The sequence below is a fragment of the Corythoichthys intestinalis genome, chromosome 4 (genome assembly GCF_030265065.1).
Source record: "Corythoichthys intestinalis isolate RoL2023-P3 chromosome 4, ASM3026506v1, whole genome shotgun sequence".
In the NCBI taxonomy this organism is placed as follows: Eukaryota; Metazoa; Chordata; class Actinopteri; order Syngnathiformes; family Syngnathidae; genus Corythoichthys; species Corythoichthys intestinalis.
In genome coordinates, this window is record NC_080398.1 from 60,454,960 (window position 1) to 60,470,853 (window position 15,894).

The 15,894-nt window shown below is 39.8% G+C and overlaps 1 protein-coding gene across 1 annotated transcript in view; it reads left to right on the top strand.

Moving 5' to 3' along the window:
* LOC130914399 (uncharacterized) overlaps window positions 1–9,720 on the top strand; it is a 286,666-nt gene extending 276,946 nt beyond the window's left edge. The window contains exon 2 of the mRNA XM_057833553.1: window positions 9,094–9,720. The gene's annotated coding sequence lies outside the window, so the exon portion shown is untranslated. The remainder of the gene's footprint in view (window positions 1–9,093) is intronic.
* Window positions 9,721–15,894: the final 6,174 nt, after the last annotated feature.

Consider the following 15,894-nt stretch of genomic DNA (forward strand, 5'->3'; position numbering starts at 1 on the left):
TGGCTTGAATTTCTTGCCGGAACTCCCTGAAATAAAGGTCACCACGGAGTCAGAATTTAATTTTTTTTTTTTTAATTTCCTCTCATTTCCTCACATATAAACGCAAAACCAAAATTTTAATTACCAAATTTTATGCACTATAAGGCGCACTTAAAAGCCTTCAATTTTCTCAAAACCGCACAGTGCGCCTGATGTATTGGTTAGTTATGGCATGATAGTCCCTTTAGCATGGATGCATAATGCAACCCCAACCACTACTACAACTACTGCGCCTTATAATGTGGTACGCCCTAAATATGAAAGCAACTTTTAAAAAAGCCACTCATTGAAGGTTCGCCCGATACTCCGATGCACCATATAGTATGGAAAATACGAGACTTTAGAACATAAGAACATAGGATGTACATTAAAATTGAAGATAAGACTTATCATTTTTAATCAAAATTTTTAAAGTAACATACAAACAAAAATAAGTACAAATACTCTTAATTATGCACATTGAAATTGAATATTTTAAAGATAACGCAAACAATGACTTTTTTAAATTATAAGGAACTAAATATTTTTCTAGTCTGGATTTTTTGGGATCAACAATTTTAGTTGTTGGTTCTTGGTGCTCCGACAAATTTGTAACAAACCGTATTTGTGAACATATCCGCCCCTTGTTTCCCATGATCGCATCTGCACCTTGATTTCATTACTGCTGGCACAGGAAAAAGACAATGTTGGCCAGATGGACCATTTTGTGTGTGTGTGTGGGGGGGGTGCGCTCAAGCATGTGTGTCTGTAACGATGAGCGATTTCAATTTATTAGAAGCAGTATGTTTGCAGACGACAGAGAATTATGGAAAGTCTAGTAAATAACTTTAAGCGGATGTTTGTTCCATCACAAACTTGTTCATTATGGAGGACCGAAGGGGACAGAATGAAATATATAAATACATCTTTAAACAAATACTTAAATGTGTCATTAATTAATTAAAATGGGAATTAAATAAATAAAAATGTCATTAAATGTGTCATCAATTCATTAAAATACTAGTCCATTAAAAGTTAAAACACATACACACACACAAACTTCACTAATTAATTATTTCATGGACATGTGTTGCAGCACTGAATGAACATGAATTTATTCTTTTTGACAAGCCCACCCATCAAAGTCAGTGGGCGGGACCAAGACTTATTTGGTTACCCAGCACATCAAGCCAAGACGATTTTAGATAAAAGATCGATGCAGTGCTAGTAAACAAATTCTGACACACTAGGAGATGCTTCCTTTGCTCCGATCTCCAAGTTTTGCTGATAAATTGATGAAGTGCATGTACACTTTTTGCCGGGGACGAGACATTAATAAGACCAAACAGATTTTTGAACGGGGGTCAAGGCTACATTTCTAACAAATATGAACCTAATGAATTGATAGCAAGGGTGTAGGTTTGGCTCAACATTGGTAGGGACGATATAACAGCATAACATGCATGTAGACTTTTTGCCGGGGACGGGACATTAATAAGACCAAACAGATTGGGTGAACGGGGGTCAGAGCTACATTTCTCATGAATATGAACCCAGTTAATTGATAGGCTAACTGATCTTTGCAAAATAAATCTGTATTGAGTTATACCAGTGCTTCTCAATTATTTTCTGTTACGCCCCTCATATGAAGACACTGCGCTCATGCGCTGGTTGGTCCTCATGGGAAATGCAGTCTTTAAAAATCTACCGCTTTTGTCCACCAGCGTCGCTAAAATCAATCAAAATGAAAAGTTACTAAGTGTTGCTTTAAGACCACAAAAAAAAATTAAAATTAAAATTGGGTGGAAGGGGGTGAACCTCCATTCACTACATTTCTCACAGTTTAATTAATGTTAACAGCAGAAAACACATACAAAAGTGGAGGACACTTCTCTCTAAGCAGCTTCTTACTCAAGTATTGCAAGTTATCAAATTCACACAGTTTAATGTTGTGCAAACTGTGATGCAGGTTGTAGCAACATTTCAGTAGCAAAATTAGTGGTGTGTTCCCACCTCCATAACATTGACCTGTTTTTACATTACTTACAGTGGCTGCCGCTGGCTGAAAAAAAAAAACCTTCTAATATCCCTCCTCTTTGAAGGGGGCGGAGGAGGTGGCATGTTGGCAACATGTTGTATTTCGTCGGGTCAGTGCGTGTGTGTGTGTTGGGGGTCAAGTCATCAGCCAATCAATGAGGGGGGGGAAATGGACTAGTACATTCAGCTAGTGAAAAAGGGGTAAATATAAATCTGAACATAATGAAAATAATTCACTTAATAATGGTAGGGTCAATTGTATCCTTACAACATATGGGAAGGCAGTCTAAATTACCTATATAACTGAACTCATAAAATGCAAATAAGGTTACCTAAAGGTTGGTGGCGACAATTTGAGCATCCTGAAAAGTTGGTCGTGTTATGTTCCTACCGTCCCTATGCAAACCTACGCCCTTGATTGATAGGCTAAATGATCAATGCAAAATAAATCTGTATTGACTTATACTAACTTTCATATGTACAAACCCTAACCCTGTGACGCAATCCCCGAGCGGGTATCAACCAATCACCGCAGCGTATGAGCCGCAATGCACCATGGGACTTGAAGTCGTTGTAGTTTTATTTCGCATTGGGAGAAAGGAGCATGGTGTCTGGCCATTTTGCGCTCTGTGTTCGTCATAAGCGGTAGTTTGTAATTGACAAAACTTTATTGGTTCATTACACCCGGTAAATTTCATTGAAACTGCTTTCAACAAGATTAAAACAAGGACAGTTTTCAAAACACACAATTTTAATTCAGTGTAACCATAATGCTTATCATAATAATGAAAACGACAACAACAATAGTAGTAATAATAATCACAACAATAATAACAACAACAATAGACACAATGCTGACAATGATCGTAATGACGGAATCAAAAAGTGTTCACTGCAGACTTTTGGACATAATAAAACAAGTCCTTTTGTACACAACAATTTTTTTTCACACTCAATAAGCATTCCCATGCACCCAACAAACCCAGTTATGTTTGGAGAAAAGACTGTGATGGGGATCAAACATAATGTCATTGCTTCACACCCAAAAATAAGCATCTTTATATGAAAAAACACACATGAATATTACCATAAAAACCACCTCACCCCGTGTTGCCATGGGACTGAACCCCGTTTTTAAGTCTGTACCCACCGTAAATGTAAACAATCCCCATCCCAACTCAATTCCCACTCAAAAAACCTTCATACCATGTTTCCCACAACAATTTGCCTGTACTCTGCTTCAAGCAAACGCCATCCCCCAACGTCTCAAAGAGACGGTCATCTAATTTGGGGATCGCTAGGCCCGTCTCGCCCAACGTAAAGTTAATTTGTTCAATTTTAGCTCTCGTACTAGCGGTCATGTGGCGTGACCAATTCAACTGTGGTATAGCAATCCTCCCTTGCGGGAAGACCCTTTTAGCCACTTCAGCGAGGGACAAAATGTCCCCCCTCAATGTGTCGGGGTTCGTTTGTCCCCTATCATTAATGCCCACGGAAAGTAAAACGGTAGTCTGCGACATCCTAATGACCTTTTTATTCTCCAGGACATGTTTAATGAGGGCGAATGTCGCCCCCGGATAGGCATCTATTCGGATCCTATCATCCCTCACCAATGGAAGTCTAGAGACATTAGTCTCCCATAATCAGGATCTGTTTGTCAACACGCAAATACCAATTGCTATATTTGTCGCCTCTATGGTCATGTAATGTGTACTGTTGTGTTTTCAGTAACGTCAAAGTGACGCCCCTTTTGAATCCCCTTTGTGGACTCGGTTGGGGAGCGTCAGTCGTCGCCACATCCCAAATGATCGATCTTCGGCAACGGTCCGCTTACGGCTCCTTGGGGGGTGTCACCCCAGTACCTGTGGGCAGGGACGCCATCAATTGTCTCACCATCGGTCAGTAATTGCGGATCGATTGGTTCCGCTTCCGGCGAGGGGGTGTCATCGACCTCCATGGGAATATCCTGCACTGGTGACGGTTGCGGTGTTTGGCTAAGCTCCATCAGGAGTTCGTCGAACAGGTCCTCCGACATTAACGGGGAGTCGTCCCCTTCGCCACCGTAGTCTTCTACACAGGTCTCACCTGCGATCGCATCTCCTCTTCTAAGCGCCTGGCTGTCTTCCGTGGCCTTTTGCCCGCAATGTCGGGCGATCCCGGTATGGCATACTCTTCATACTTCCGGCCCCTGCCGCTTCGGACGTGAACGGTACCTCGCCGTCGTCTTGGGTGAGGGGATGCGATGCTCCCACGCGCTTGTCTGGCCCCATCCCCTTCGGCATTTCGGGTGCGGTCGTCAGATCCCGTTCACCCAACGTCGTCGGCGGTTCCAATTCTTCTATCGGGGGCCCCAAAGTACTTGATCCAGCCTAGGCAGTACCAGTTGCGAATCGCAACCAGCCCGTTACTTCGGCAAGGGCATTGTCGAGTGTTGATCGTTTCAAACTACGCAGATCGGTTTGGACCCACTTGGATGCCAGATTCACAGCGCTTTGCCAATTGTCAACTTTCTCATTAACAATATTTACTTTCAGCCTCATGAGCGCCGACCGATAGTGGTCGGCCAACGACTGGTTTGCCACGCATGCCCAATTGTTGGCGTTCTCTCTAATTACCAACATATGGTGATACAACGTTCGATTCAAACCTTTGTTTTCAAAAACTACTAAAGAAACTTTTTGAAGGCCCTTTACTAAAAAATGGGGAACTATCCAAGAATAGGTCCACTTCTGGGGGACACTGAAGCATCCCTAGACTCATACTTAAGTATTGTAATATAAAAGTGATTTGGGACAAAAATCATGAAAAAAAATCTCAGATATCCAAGGACCGATCTACATCTGAGGCAAGGTCGTAGGTTTGCATTGGGATGGTAGGGACATAACACTACCAACTCTTCAGGATGCTCAAATTGTCCCCACCAACTTTTTAGCAACATTATTCGCTTTATATAATGAGTTCAGTTACATAAGTCATTTAGATTGTCCTACCATTATCAAGTGAATTATTTCATTATTTTCATTATGTTCAGATATACATTTACAGTATCCCTTTTCACTTGCTGAATGTGCCAGTCCTTTTTTACTGTTTAACGCACATTTATGACTTGATCCCCAACACCACTGCCCTGACAGATTCGTGTCGACAACATGCTGTCCCTTCGAAGAGGAGGCTTTTTTTTTTTTTTTTGGGCCGTTTTTTTTTCGGCCAGCATCAGCCACTGAAAGTAATGTAAAAATACGTCAGTGTTGTGGAGGACTGTGTGAACCATCAAACCTGCAAAACGTCTGCGGTCAGGCCAGCCTCCACAAGGAACAACAAAGTCAAGCTACATTGCTGGCCAAAAGTATTGGCACCCCTGCAGTTCTGTCGGATAATGCTCAATTTTTCCCAGAAAATGATGCAATTACAAATGCCTTGGTAGTAATATCTTCATTTATTTTGCTTGTAATAAAAAACACAAAAGAGAATGAAAAAAAAAATGAAATCATTATCATTTTACACAAAACTCCTAAAATAGGGCAGACAAAAGTTATGGCGCCCTCAGCCTAATACTTGCTAGCACAACCTTTAGACAAAATAACTGCGAACAACCGTTTCCGGTTAACCGTTTGGAGATGACCTTGAGATTGCCCATGCTTCCTCACAATTTTGCTTCTCTAGTATTCAGACAGTTCTTTGGTCTTCTTTCTTTACTCCATTCTCAATGTGGTGCACACAAGGACACAGGACCGAGGTTGAGTCAACTTTAATCCATTTTAATTAGCTGCAGGTTTGATTTAGTTATTGCCAACACCTGCTATGTGCCATAGGTAAGTAACAGGTGCTGTTAATTACACAAATGAGAGAATCATCACATGATTTTTCTAAGGGTGCCAATACTTTTGTCCGGCCCATTTTTGGAGTTTCGTGTAAAATGCTAATGATTTATTAATTTTTTTTCCATTCTCTTTTGTGTATTTTGCAATCATTTTCTGGGAGAACTCAAGCATTATCTGACAGAATTGCACGGGGGTCAATACTTTTGGCCAGCACTGTAGCTGTCTGTCCCTAGTTTGGATTGTTGTTTGCATTATGAGCATTATAGTAATGGAACAAGGTGGCTTTAAAGTGCAAGTCTCTTTATTAAAAAAGTAATGGCGATCTATCTAAGAATGGGTCCACTTCAGGGTGACACAGTGGGGCAAATAAGTATTTAGTCAACCACCAATTGTGCAAGTTCTCCTAGTTGAAAAGATTAGAGAGGCCTGTAATTGTCAACATGGGTAAACATCAACCATGAGATGTTGAATGTGGGGAAAAAAACAGAAAATCACATTGCTTGATTTTTAAAGAATTTATTTGCAAATCATGGTGGAAAATAAGCATTTGGTCACCTACAAACAAGCAAGCTTTCTGGCTGTCAAAGAGGTCTAACTTCTTCTAACGAGGCTCCACTTGTTACCTGTATTAATGCCACCTGTTTTAACTCATTATCGGTATAAAAGTCACCTGTCCTCAATCTCAGTCAGGCACACTCCAAACTCCACTATGGCCAAGACCAAAGAGCTGTCGAAGGACACCGGAGACAAAATTGTAGACCTGCACCAGGCTGGGAAGACTGAATCTGCAATAGGTAAAACGCTTGGTGTAAAGAAATCAACTGTGGGAGCAATTATTAGAAAATGGAAGACATACAAGACCACTGATAATCTCCCTCGATCTGGGGCTCCATGCAAGATCTCAGTCCGTGGCGTCAAAATGATAACAAGAACGGTGAGCAAAAATCCCAGAACCACACGGGGGGACCTAGTGAATGACCTACAGAGAGCTGGGACCACAGTAACAAAGGCTACTATCAGTAACACAATTGCCCGCCAGGGACTCAAATCCTGCACTGCCAGACGTGTCCCCCCTGCTGAAGCAATGATCCCAAACACACAGCCAGGACAACAAAGGAGTGGCTTCGTAAGAAGCATTTCAAGGTCCTGGAGTGGCCTAGCCAGTCTCCAGATCTCAACCCCATAGAAAATCTGTGGCGGGAGTTGAAAGTCCGTGTTGCCCAATGACAGCCCCAAAACATCACTGCTCTAGAGGAGATCTGCATGGAGGATAGGGCCACAATACCAGCAACAATGTGTGAAGAGTTAAAGAAAACGTTTGGCTCCGTTATTGCCAACAAAGGGTACATAACAAAGTATTGAGATGAACTTTTGATACAAACCAAATACTTATTTTCCACCATGATTTGCAAATAAATTATTTAAAAATCAAACAATGTGATTTTCTGGGGTTTTTCCCACATTCTGTCTGCCATGGTTGAGTTTTACCCATGTTGACAATTACAGGCCACTCGATTATTTTCAAGTGGTAGAACTTGCACAATTAGTGGTTGACTAAATACTTATTTGCCCCACTGCACTGTACTGAAAAAAGACTGGAATGAAATCACACATCAGAATTTCATGAGAGTACTTTGGTTTGAGTCTTGGGTTAGTCTAGGATGTTATAGATGTAGATCGGTCCTTGGATATTCCAGATTTTTTTCTCATTATTTTTTCCCCCCAAATCACTTTTATATCACAATACTTTAGTTTGAGTCCAGGGGTGCTCCAGTGTCCCCCAGAAGATGTTTGTGTTGATGTTGATGTTTTTTTAATAAAGTGACTTGCACTTTTAAAGTTTTTCTTTAGGAGTTTTTGAAAACAACGGTTTAAATCGAACGGTGTATCTGCACCAATTCACATAAAAGTCACATTCCTAGATAGCTACCCGTTTTTTTTTTGTTTTTTTTTTTTGTTTTGTTTTTTGATTGGGCATGATTTGAAAAGAAAGCTCCATTTTAATTACAGTTTAAAGACTTTTGAGATAAACGTTTGGTTTTGTAAGAAAAGTCTTGTGAATGAATTGAAATTTGGTGTAACGAAAGAAAAATAAATGCTGGAGTGCATTTTCAATGTTTTTCCACTAGATGGCAAAAAATCCACAAGCAGACTTTTCAGTGCATTAAAGTAGTACTACTTTCATACTTTAAACACTGATTATCAGGGGAAAAAATGTGGACAAAAATCTGATCAAATCAAAGGAAATTGTGTTTTCTGAAATCTTCATCTCTCTAAACACAACCTGAAACTGCTTTCTCTTATTTTACATCAACTTAATAATTAGAAAAAGGTCAGGTTTGCTTGCTTGTTACTGAGTGTGTCAAATATAGTACAATAACTCAGCATACCCTTTATTTTAACTCAGTTAGTATTTGGGGAATAATACGAGTGTTCATTTTGGAGGGAATTTTTATCCGTTGTCAACACAGAATCAAAACACTAGAGCAGTTCCCAGAAAGTTCCCTTCTGCGTAACAGTTTACATAGTTTTCAGTTGTATCCTTACCCTCCAAATGTAAAACTAGCATTTAAATATTTTATAATGCAATGACATAATCAAACTAGTACTTAGATACGCAATTTTATTCATTTCCCCATGAATGTCGCAATTACCGCTGTCAGTTCCATTAAAAAACCACTACAGCGCTGCTTGTGCTTGGAATTACCCACACCCTACAGCAGGGGTCGGCAACCTATGACACGCGTGTCAGCACTGGCACGCGAAGGGTTAACCAGTGACACGCGAGGGCATGGCAAAAAAAAAAAAAAAATGCGTGTTATGTTTATTGTCGGTTGTATCTTTATCAGTTGCTGAAGCGCCCCATCTTGTGGCCGTTTTATTTATTGGTTCTAAAACAGTAGAAGAAAAATGCAAATAGGAAGTTCTTCAAATGTGATTCAATGTGTTACATGGCAGCTCCACTCTCACAACTTGAGTGGCATTTGTGTTCTTTAGAGCAACGTCTGTGAGTATTTTGTTGTCAAATTGAGAATTACACTCTTTATATTGTCTTTAGGTTGCATGTTTGAGGGGAAATTTGTTTGATATTTCTAATTAAGAACTACTGAATACAGACTAATTGTGCTTGCATATATGGATGGCATTTTTGTTATTTGCAGCATTGTTGCTGATTGCATGTATTTTTTCATTGTTTTAGTTTCACAAAAAAGAAAAGAGACACATAAAGGATTACTGAAAACATCCGGAGTGTGAACCTTTTCATGTTTAGCTGTTTGGATAGCGGAAGCGAGCCCATTTACAATGCGCCTTTTTTTTTACCGGAAATTAAGGCATTTTCAGTTGCGCGCCCTGTTATTTAGGGGCTTTACGGGACCGCCCCTCTCACCCACTCTGCCTGTGGCGTTATATGCGAGCAATAATGGATTTTGAGCACACCTCCAGCTCTTCCCCAATTTCTCGACTCCTGCGCTTGTCGGATTTTTTTCTCTGCGCGTTTAATTCAGCCCACGCTACTAACATGTCACGAAGCCGACCAATCAGAGAGCTGGCGGAAGTACACTGTGTTACCAATTGCACTTTTTGATAATTGCAACTCTGCACCATAGTGTGAAGTGGACAGGCGATTAACGTGGCTTGTTGTGGTCGATTCGCCCGGTGCTTACTTCAGAGAGGTGGTGATGTGCATAAAAACACAGTGACACGTTGGATGGTATTTTGCTGGAGACTTTTATTAACAAAACTAAAACCAGCATGGGACACAGCCACTTTTCATGGCGCTCTTCGCACAACTCTCTCTCAACACCTTGCTCCCTGCCTCTCTTTTTCTTACGCTTAACTAGTAAGCTGGTCATACTGTAGGGGACAGCGGCCCCTTGGGGGTGCCGATAACAACTTTTTGGCTGGTTACTTCCGCTTGCTCTGTGCATTATGCCTCGAGAGCGTTGTGTGTGTGTCGCACAACAAGTGTCAAACGCCACTACGAGACAAAACATGAAATTCATGGAAAACAGGGCCAGGGATCACATTAAGGTAGGCATCTTTTGTATTTGTTATATAAAATCTAAAATTGTGCGTAGAATTCACTGTTAGTGAACAAGACAAAGTAGTCGCCTGTTCTGACTTCGAAGGTTAAAACAGCCCGCTCTGTACTGTGAGAGACCTGCACTGAGAATCACGCTTGTTCCCCTTTTCTTGCAGGGTTGTGTGTGTGTGATATGTTTACATAAGATGATGCTCAAGTTTTGATATTTTCTACAATATACTTTTATTTTTTAGTTATTTGATAAAGAAGAATGGTAGTTGTAAGATTTCAACGTATGTTCATGTTGTTTTCTTTAGAGTAAAATTACAGCTCTGTTGGATATAAAAATTCGGATGGGCGTCATTAATCTGGGTGTGGCACACTGATTGACAAGAAAATTTGAAAGTGGCACGCCACACCAAAAAGGTTGCTGACCCCTGCCCTACAGGAACCACGTGACCACCTGCGGCGACATCAAAGAGTGTCACGACCAGACCCGTGCCGCCCATAAGGCGATTTAGGCAACTGCCTAAGGGCGGAGCAGCATCCTAAGGGCGTCAAGAAAAATATTCAAATAATATTTGATGATAGTATTCAAATAAATTAAAACAATAAAACAAAAGAACAACATAACCGTTCATAATAAGTCTTTAAATAATAAATCATTTTAATAGTGTGCCTTCTGCCCGTTTCACTTTTTCCTGTGATGCAATCATTTCACCACAGACCCTAGTCTCCCTCACCACCCAGCAGACCAGCGAGCTACCTGAAGGTGCTATTTTTAGCCTCCGCAATTGAGTGACGTTACGGTGACAAGTCAACTTCATGAAAAGACAAAAGCCCTCTGGGTCGGAAGAAAAAGAAAGAAAAGACCAAAACGTGAAGAAAAACAGAGGTTTGTTGTGAGGATTTTTTTCAACAGCATAAGCACGTAGACTTAGCGCAACTGCAAGCTAGCGGTTATTTACATAGAGTTTATATGACTTAGTGCTAAAGCAAAATTATACTGTATCATTAGCCAGGCTGTTGTTTTAGAAATATTTTCAGTATTCAGCCAGCTGTTCATTAGTTTCAGTTAAAATTACTCCCCCTCCAATTTTTGAGAAATTTGGACAAAGTCTATGGGTGACTAAAATTGTCTTGCTTACTTTTATGTGATGTGAACCACTTTTACCTTGTGTTAAATTTTGCTTTTCAAATAAATTTGCCTTGCCTAAAAGTGCCAAGATTAATTAAATAAACACATCATTAAATATGCAACTAATAATTTCAAAGTTCTATTGTATGGGGGACTAAAAGTGCCATGGATTTAAATGCAAACATTTGTTTTTAAAGGTGTCATTAATTCATTAAAATGGCGATCACGTTCATGTAAAAAAAAAAAAAAAAAAACTTTTTTTTTTTTTTCCTATCATATATTATTTAATTCATTATTATTGGATGGATAGTCCTGTGTAGTTGCAGTGCTTCAAGAATGCCTTTTCTTTCAACTTCGCCCATCAAAGCTAGTGACCGTATCCAATAGACAGGTACAGTAGGCTGCAAGAATTTAGACGCTATTATGGTTACGTCATGCTGGTTTCACAATCAGCAGCTATTTGACTATTATAATGTGACATTCCACTTTCTTCTCTTTGTAGATGCTCTTCTGAAATATTTTCCTCTTACCTCTGTACATCCTGGGCAATCTTTTACAGCGAACTTCATCCACATCAGCACCAAGTCCAAGCCCACCAAGTCCAGGAAAGAAGTGCACCTTCCAAAACAACTGTCATATTAAAGTGCAATAGATGCTTTTGCATCAGTGACGACAAGGTGAGTAAGGTTATAGGTCAAGGTGAAAAAAAAGTTGCACTTTAAAGTGTTCTGTGTGTCTTTATAGGTTTGTGTTGGTGGGTGTTAATCATATTGTAATAACAATTGTAATTTATTTAATGCCGTTGTTTTGGAGTGTTTTTTATTGGTGCTTTTGAATAGTTATTAGAACATTTTTCTTTTAATTTCTGCACTTGTTTGTTGCCTTTTTTATATAATAAATTACAAAGAGATAATGTGCTTTTTCAGTGTGACTGTTTAAATATATTTGGTGGAAATAGGGGGGGCGCCAACAAATATGTTGCCTAGGGCACCAAATTGGTCAGGAACGGCCCTGGTCGCGACTTTCTTTATACGGCTCTGCTTGACTCACCTGTCAGATTGAGAGGTGAGTCACCCCCTCTGCTGGCCATTCACTCTTCCAGCATCCTGTGCGTGGAACAAAAAAAACAAAAAAAAACAAGAGAGGTAACTAAACTTGTTGAATCATTTGAAAGATATTTAAGTTGAAGACGATGATGAAAAGGCTGATGCATTAAAGTTTGTAAAACAAAAGCCAGGGATGATGATGGTAACCCTGACTCACAGCAGGGGGAGGAGGAGCCAGAGACCCTGCTAGAAGAAACAGCAGCACCCTCCCAACCACGTACAGGTACAGATAATGCTGCTAGCCATACTGCCTACCCATCTGAGTGGGAAAAACAACAATATGAACAGTTTAGACAAAAAAATGAATGGCTACATGGTCAAAATGGATATGTAGGCTGCATCTCCTGTCATAACGTGAAGCTACTGGGTCTCCAAGCATCCACGGGGGTCAGTTTGCTGTAAAGTGGGCTCAGGCAAAAAAAAGGCGCTATGGCAAATCGAGGGAAGCCCAGCTTAATTCCCTTTGCAAAAAAATTAAGGACCATAGAGACTCCAAATCACATAAAGAAGCAATAAAAATAATTGTGACTGCAAATCAAGACAGATTGCTCAATTTGAATTTTGAATTTGAGAGTGCTGCCAGGATATTCAGTACATATTATGTTTATGTTATCTTACAATAATGATAAGATTAAATAATATTTTGAATGAAAATCAGTTTTTAATTTATGCTTTGTTACAATTGTGTTACACATGCGTTACACTTGCTGTAAGACCTGTTGTTTTATTGTGTATTAATGGTGTAACTGTGGAAAAAGCAGTTTTCTTTACATTTCGGTGGTTTAAGGAGGTTTGAAAAAACAAAAAAAATCTTGCCATGCGGCGACCTTTATGTCAGGTAGTTCCGGCAAGAACTTTTAGCCACTTTCACCCCTGGCAAAAGGCTATTCTTCATTCTTGTAAATGTTCAGTATATTCCAATATATTTATTTCTAAGTCTAAACTGATTGCCATTTGTTTATTAATTACATTTAATCTTAGTTTTTCAATTTCACTTAATCTTTACTCATCCGGATAGGAAACAGAACAAATTCCAATTTCCTATGCTGCTCTGGCAGTTAAAGCTTACTTAGTTAGTGATTATATACGTTATAATGCATATATAACAAACATCTTCTTGACCATTGTTTATATATATATATATATATTAGGGCTGTCAAACTGTTGTTAGCTGTTAAAATTTTTAATCGAGTTAATTACAGCTTAAAAATTAATTAATCGTAATTAATCGCAATTAATCGCAATTCAAACCATCTATAAAATATGCCATATTTTTCTGTAAATTATTGTTGGAATGGAAAGATAAGACACAAGATGGATATATACATTGAACATACCATACATAAGGACTATTTGTTTATTATAACAATAAATCAACAAGATGGCATTAACATTATTAACATTCTGTTAAAGCGATCCATGGATAGAAAGACTTGTAGTTCTTAATAGAAAAATGTTGTACAAGTTAGAGAAATTTTATATTAAAACCCCTCTTAATGTTTTCGTTGTAATAAAATTTGTAAAATTTTCAATTAAAAAATAAACGAGTAGCCCACCATTGTTGAGGTCAATAATTACTTACTCATTGCTCATGGATGCCTATAAAATCAGTCGCACCCAAGCGCCAGCAGAGGGCGGCAAAACTCCATAAAACACAACAAGTGAGCGTTTCAATGTGTACTGTTATTTAAAACTCTGAGCGGGGCATCTGCGTTAATTGCGTCAAATATTTTAACGTGATTAATTTTAAAAATTAATTAACGCCCGTTAACGCGATAATTTTGACAGCCCTAATATATATATATAATTTTGTTTTTAATCTACCCAATATTGCCAACGAAAGCCTTATCACATTTATCTCGGCTCTTAAATCATAGCTTCCTTTTTACTTTTCACGCCACCAACTTCCGGTTTGTCCTTGTTCGACAACTGCTAATTTGACTTTAACAGGTGTCGATTTTGCATTGATTGATGCTGCCTTCGTGTGGTGCCGTAATTATGGCAGATAGCACTTGTCCAGTCGAAAATTGTAAGTGAACGCACCATCAAGTCGTACATACTGTTGGTAAACGTCTAATCCCAAAATTAGTGGGCAGGGCCCTAAACCCAAAACCCAGGACTACATGTGGACCCCAATTCTTTCCTCTACCCTTATTCCAGTTCTGGTAAACGTCTAATCCCAAAATTTGTGGGCGTGGCCCTATTCCCAAAACCCAGGACTACATGGGTACCCCAATGCTTTCTTTTAACCTTAACCCAGTCCTGGTAAACATTTAATCCTAAAATTAGTGGGCATGACTCAAAACTTAAAACCCGGTTTCACCGATTCCGTTTAAGAATAATTGAACCAGTCAACCCATTCACGGGATATAATACCCATTCTCGGCCGGTTAGAATACCGTAAAAGAAACATTATTCCTCTTAAAGAAATAAGTGCAATAATCTAAGGGTGGTGATTCCTATTCCCGGACATAGTAAACCATTTATGGATTGATATCATACTTCAGACGTTCCTAGAGTGGAACGAGCAAAGGTCTGCCCCAACCTTTGGCATCCCTTAACCAGTTGACGGACGAACCGGAAGGTGTCATCGAGAGTATCACACCTAAACCTTGCACGAACCACCGGACAACGCGCAGGATCAGAGTCTCGTATTTGATATGAATCCATTAATGGGACCAGTTTAGGGTCCCTATGTTTCGTGACAAACTGTCTAACCTGGTCTTACTAGTTATGAATAAAGACCAGACAAAAGTCTCCAAAAGAGACTTGCAGGGAGTGAAAATGGGAATTTTAAAAGCCAATGGGACGCCAATATTTAGGTACCCACGAGAGGGAGCCAAATTCGCGACTACTGTGTAGAGTGAACGAGCGAGCGAGTGAAACCGTTAACTTCAAAACCGTAGTCCATGCTCAAAACTACACTCTAGTCCGATGACCTAGACCTATCACCGCCACTCTCTTCTCTTGACAACAAATGACTGACAATAGTGAGAGACGGAAGCACAGTTATCACCAATCAGCAATGCCTCCTCCATCCCAGCTTCTCGCCCGGACCCGTTGGAAATCGCGGCAAGGTAAGGGATTAATGTCAAAAATTGTTAACTTCTTAAAGCTAAAGGTTTGAGTGATGGCCTATAATAGTCTTCATAAATCATTCAATCGTGTTGTTCGATCAATTCCTGCGCTTGTAATGGTGTCTATAACACAAGTATTCGCTTAATTTCTTGATAACTGACTTCAGATAGTCCTTGATATTTCACCACCTCGCAGAACCCAGTTACTCGAGGTAGCTCTAACTGCATAGGGTCTAACTAGCGCCTTTCACACAGGGCTTTGCTAGTAAAGTTAGGGAACGTCAGTTGGGATCTGAATTGTCGCCAGTTGCCGTTGTGACGGGTTATTTAAGGCCCCTCTGTAAAGCGCTTGTTAACGATAAAAGAAAAAATAAATCATGAGCAATGAGGTAACTAGAGTGATGAACTAGTGCCTTCCATACAAGTCATGTTCAGGGCTTTATTAGTAAAGTTCTGAATGGTCACCAGTTATTTTTGACAACAAGTTATTTAAGGCTCCTCTATACCTCTCCGATAATTACAGAAAGGGAAGAGTTTTGCCTTGTTGTGGAGGTTGTTTCATTTGTTTAGCCATCGAGAGTTTATCAAACCGGAGAGCTCCACTACAGGTCGCGTTTGAAAGTATCCCCATTCCCGCGCTGTTCGTACACACCCCCGTTCATAAAACCGCCTA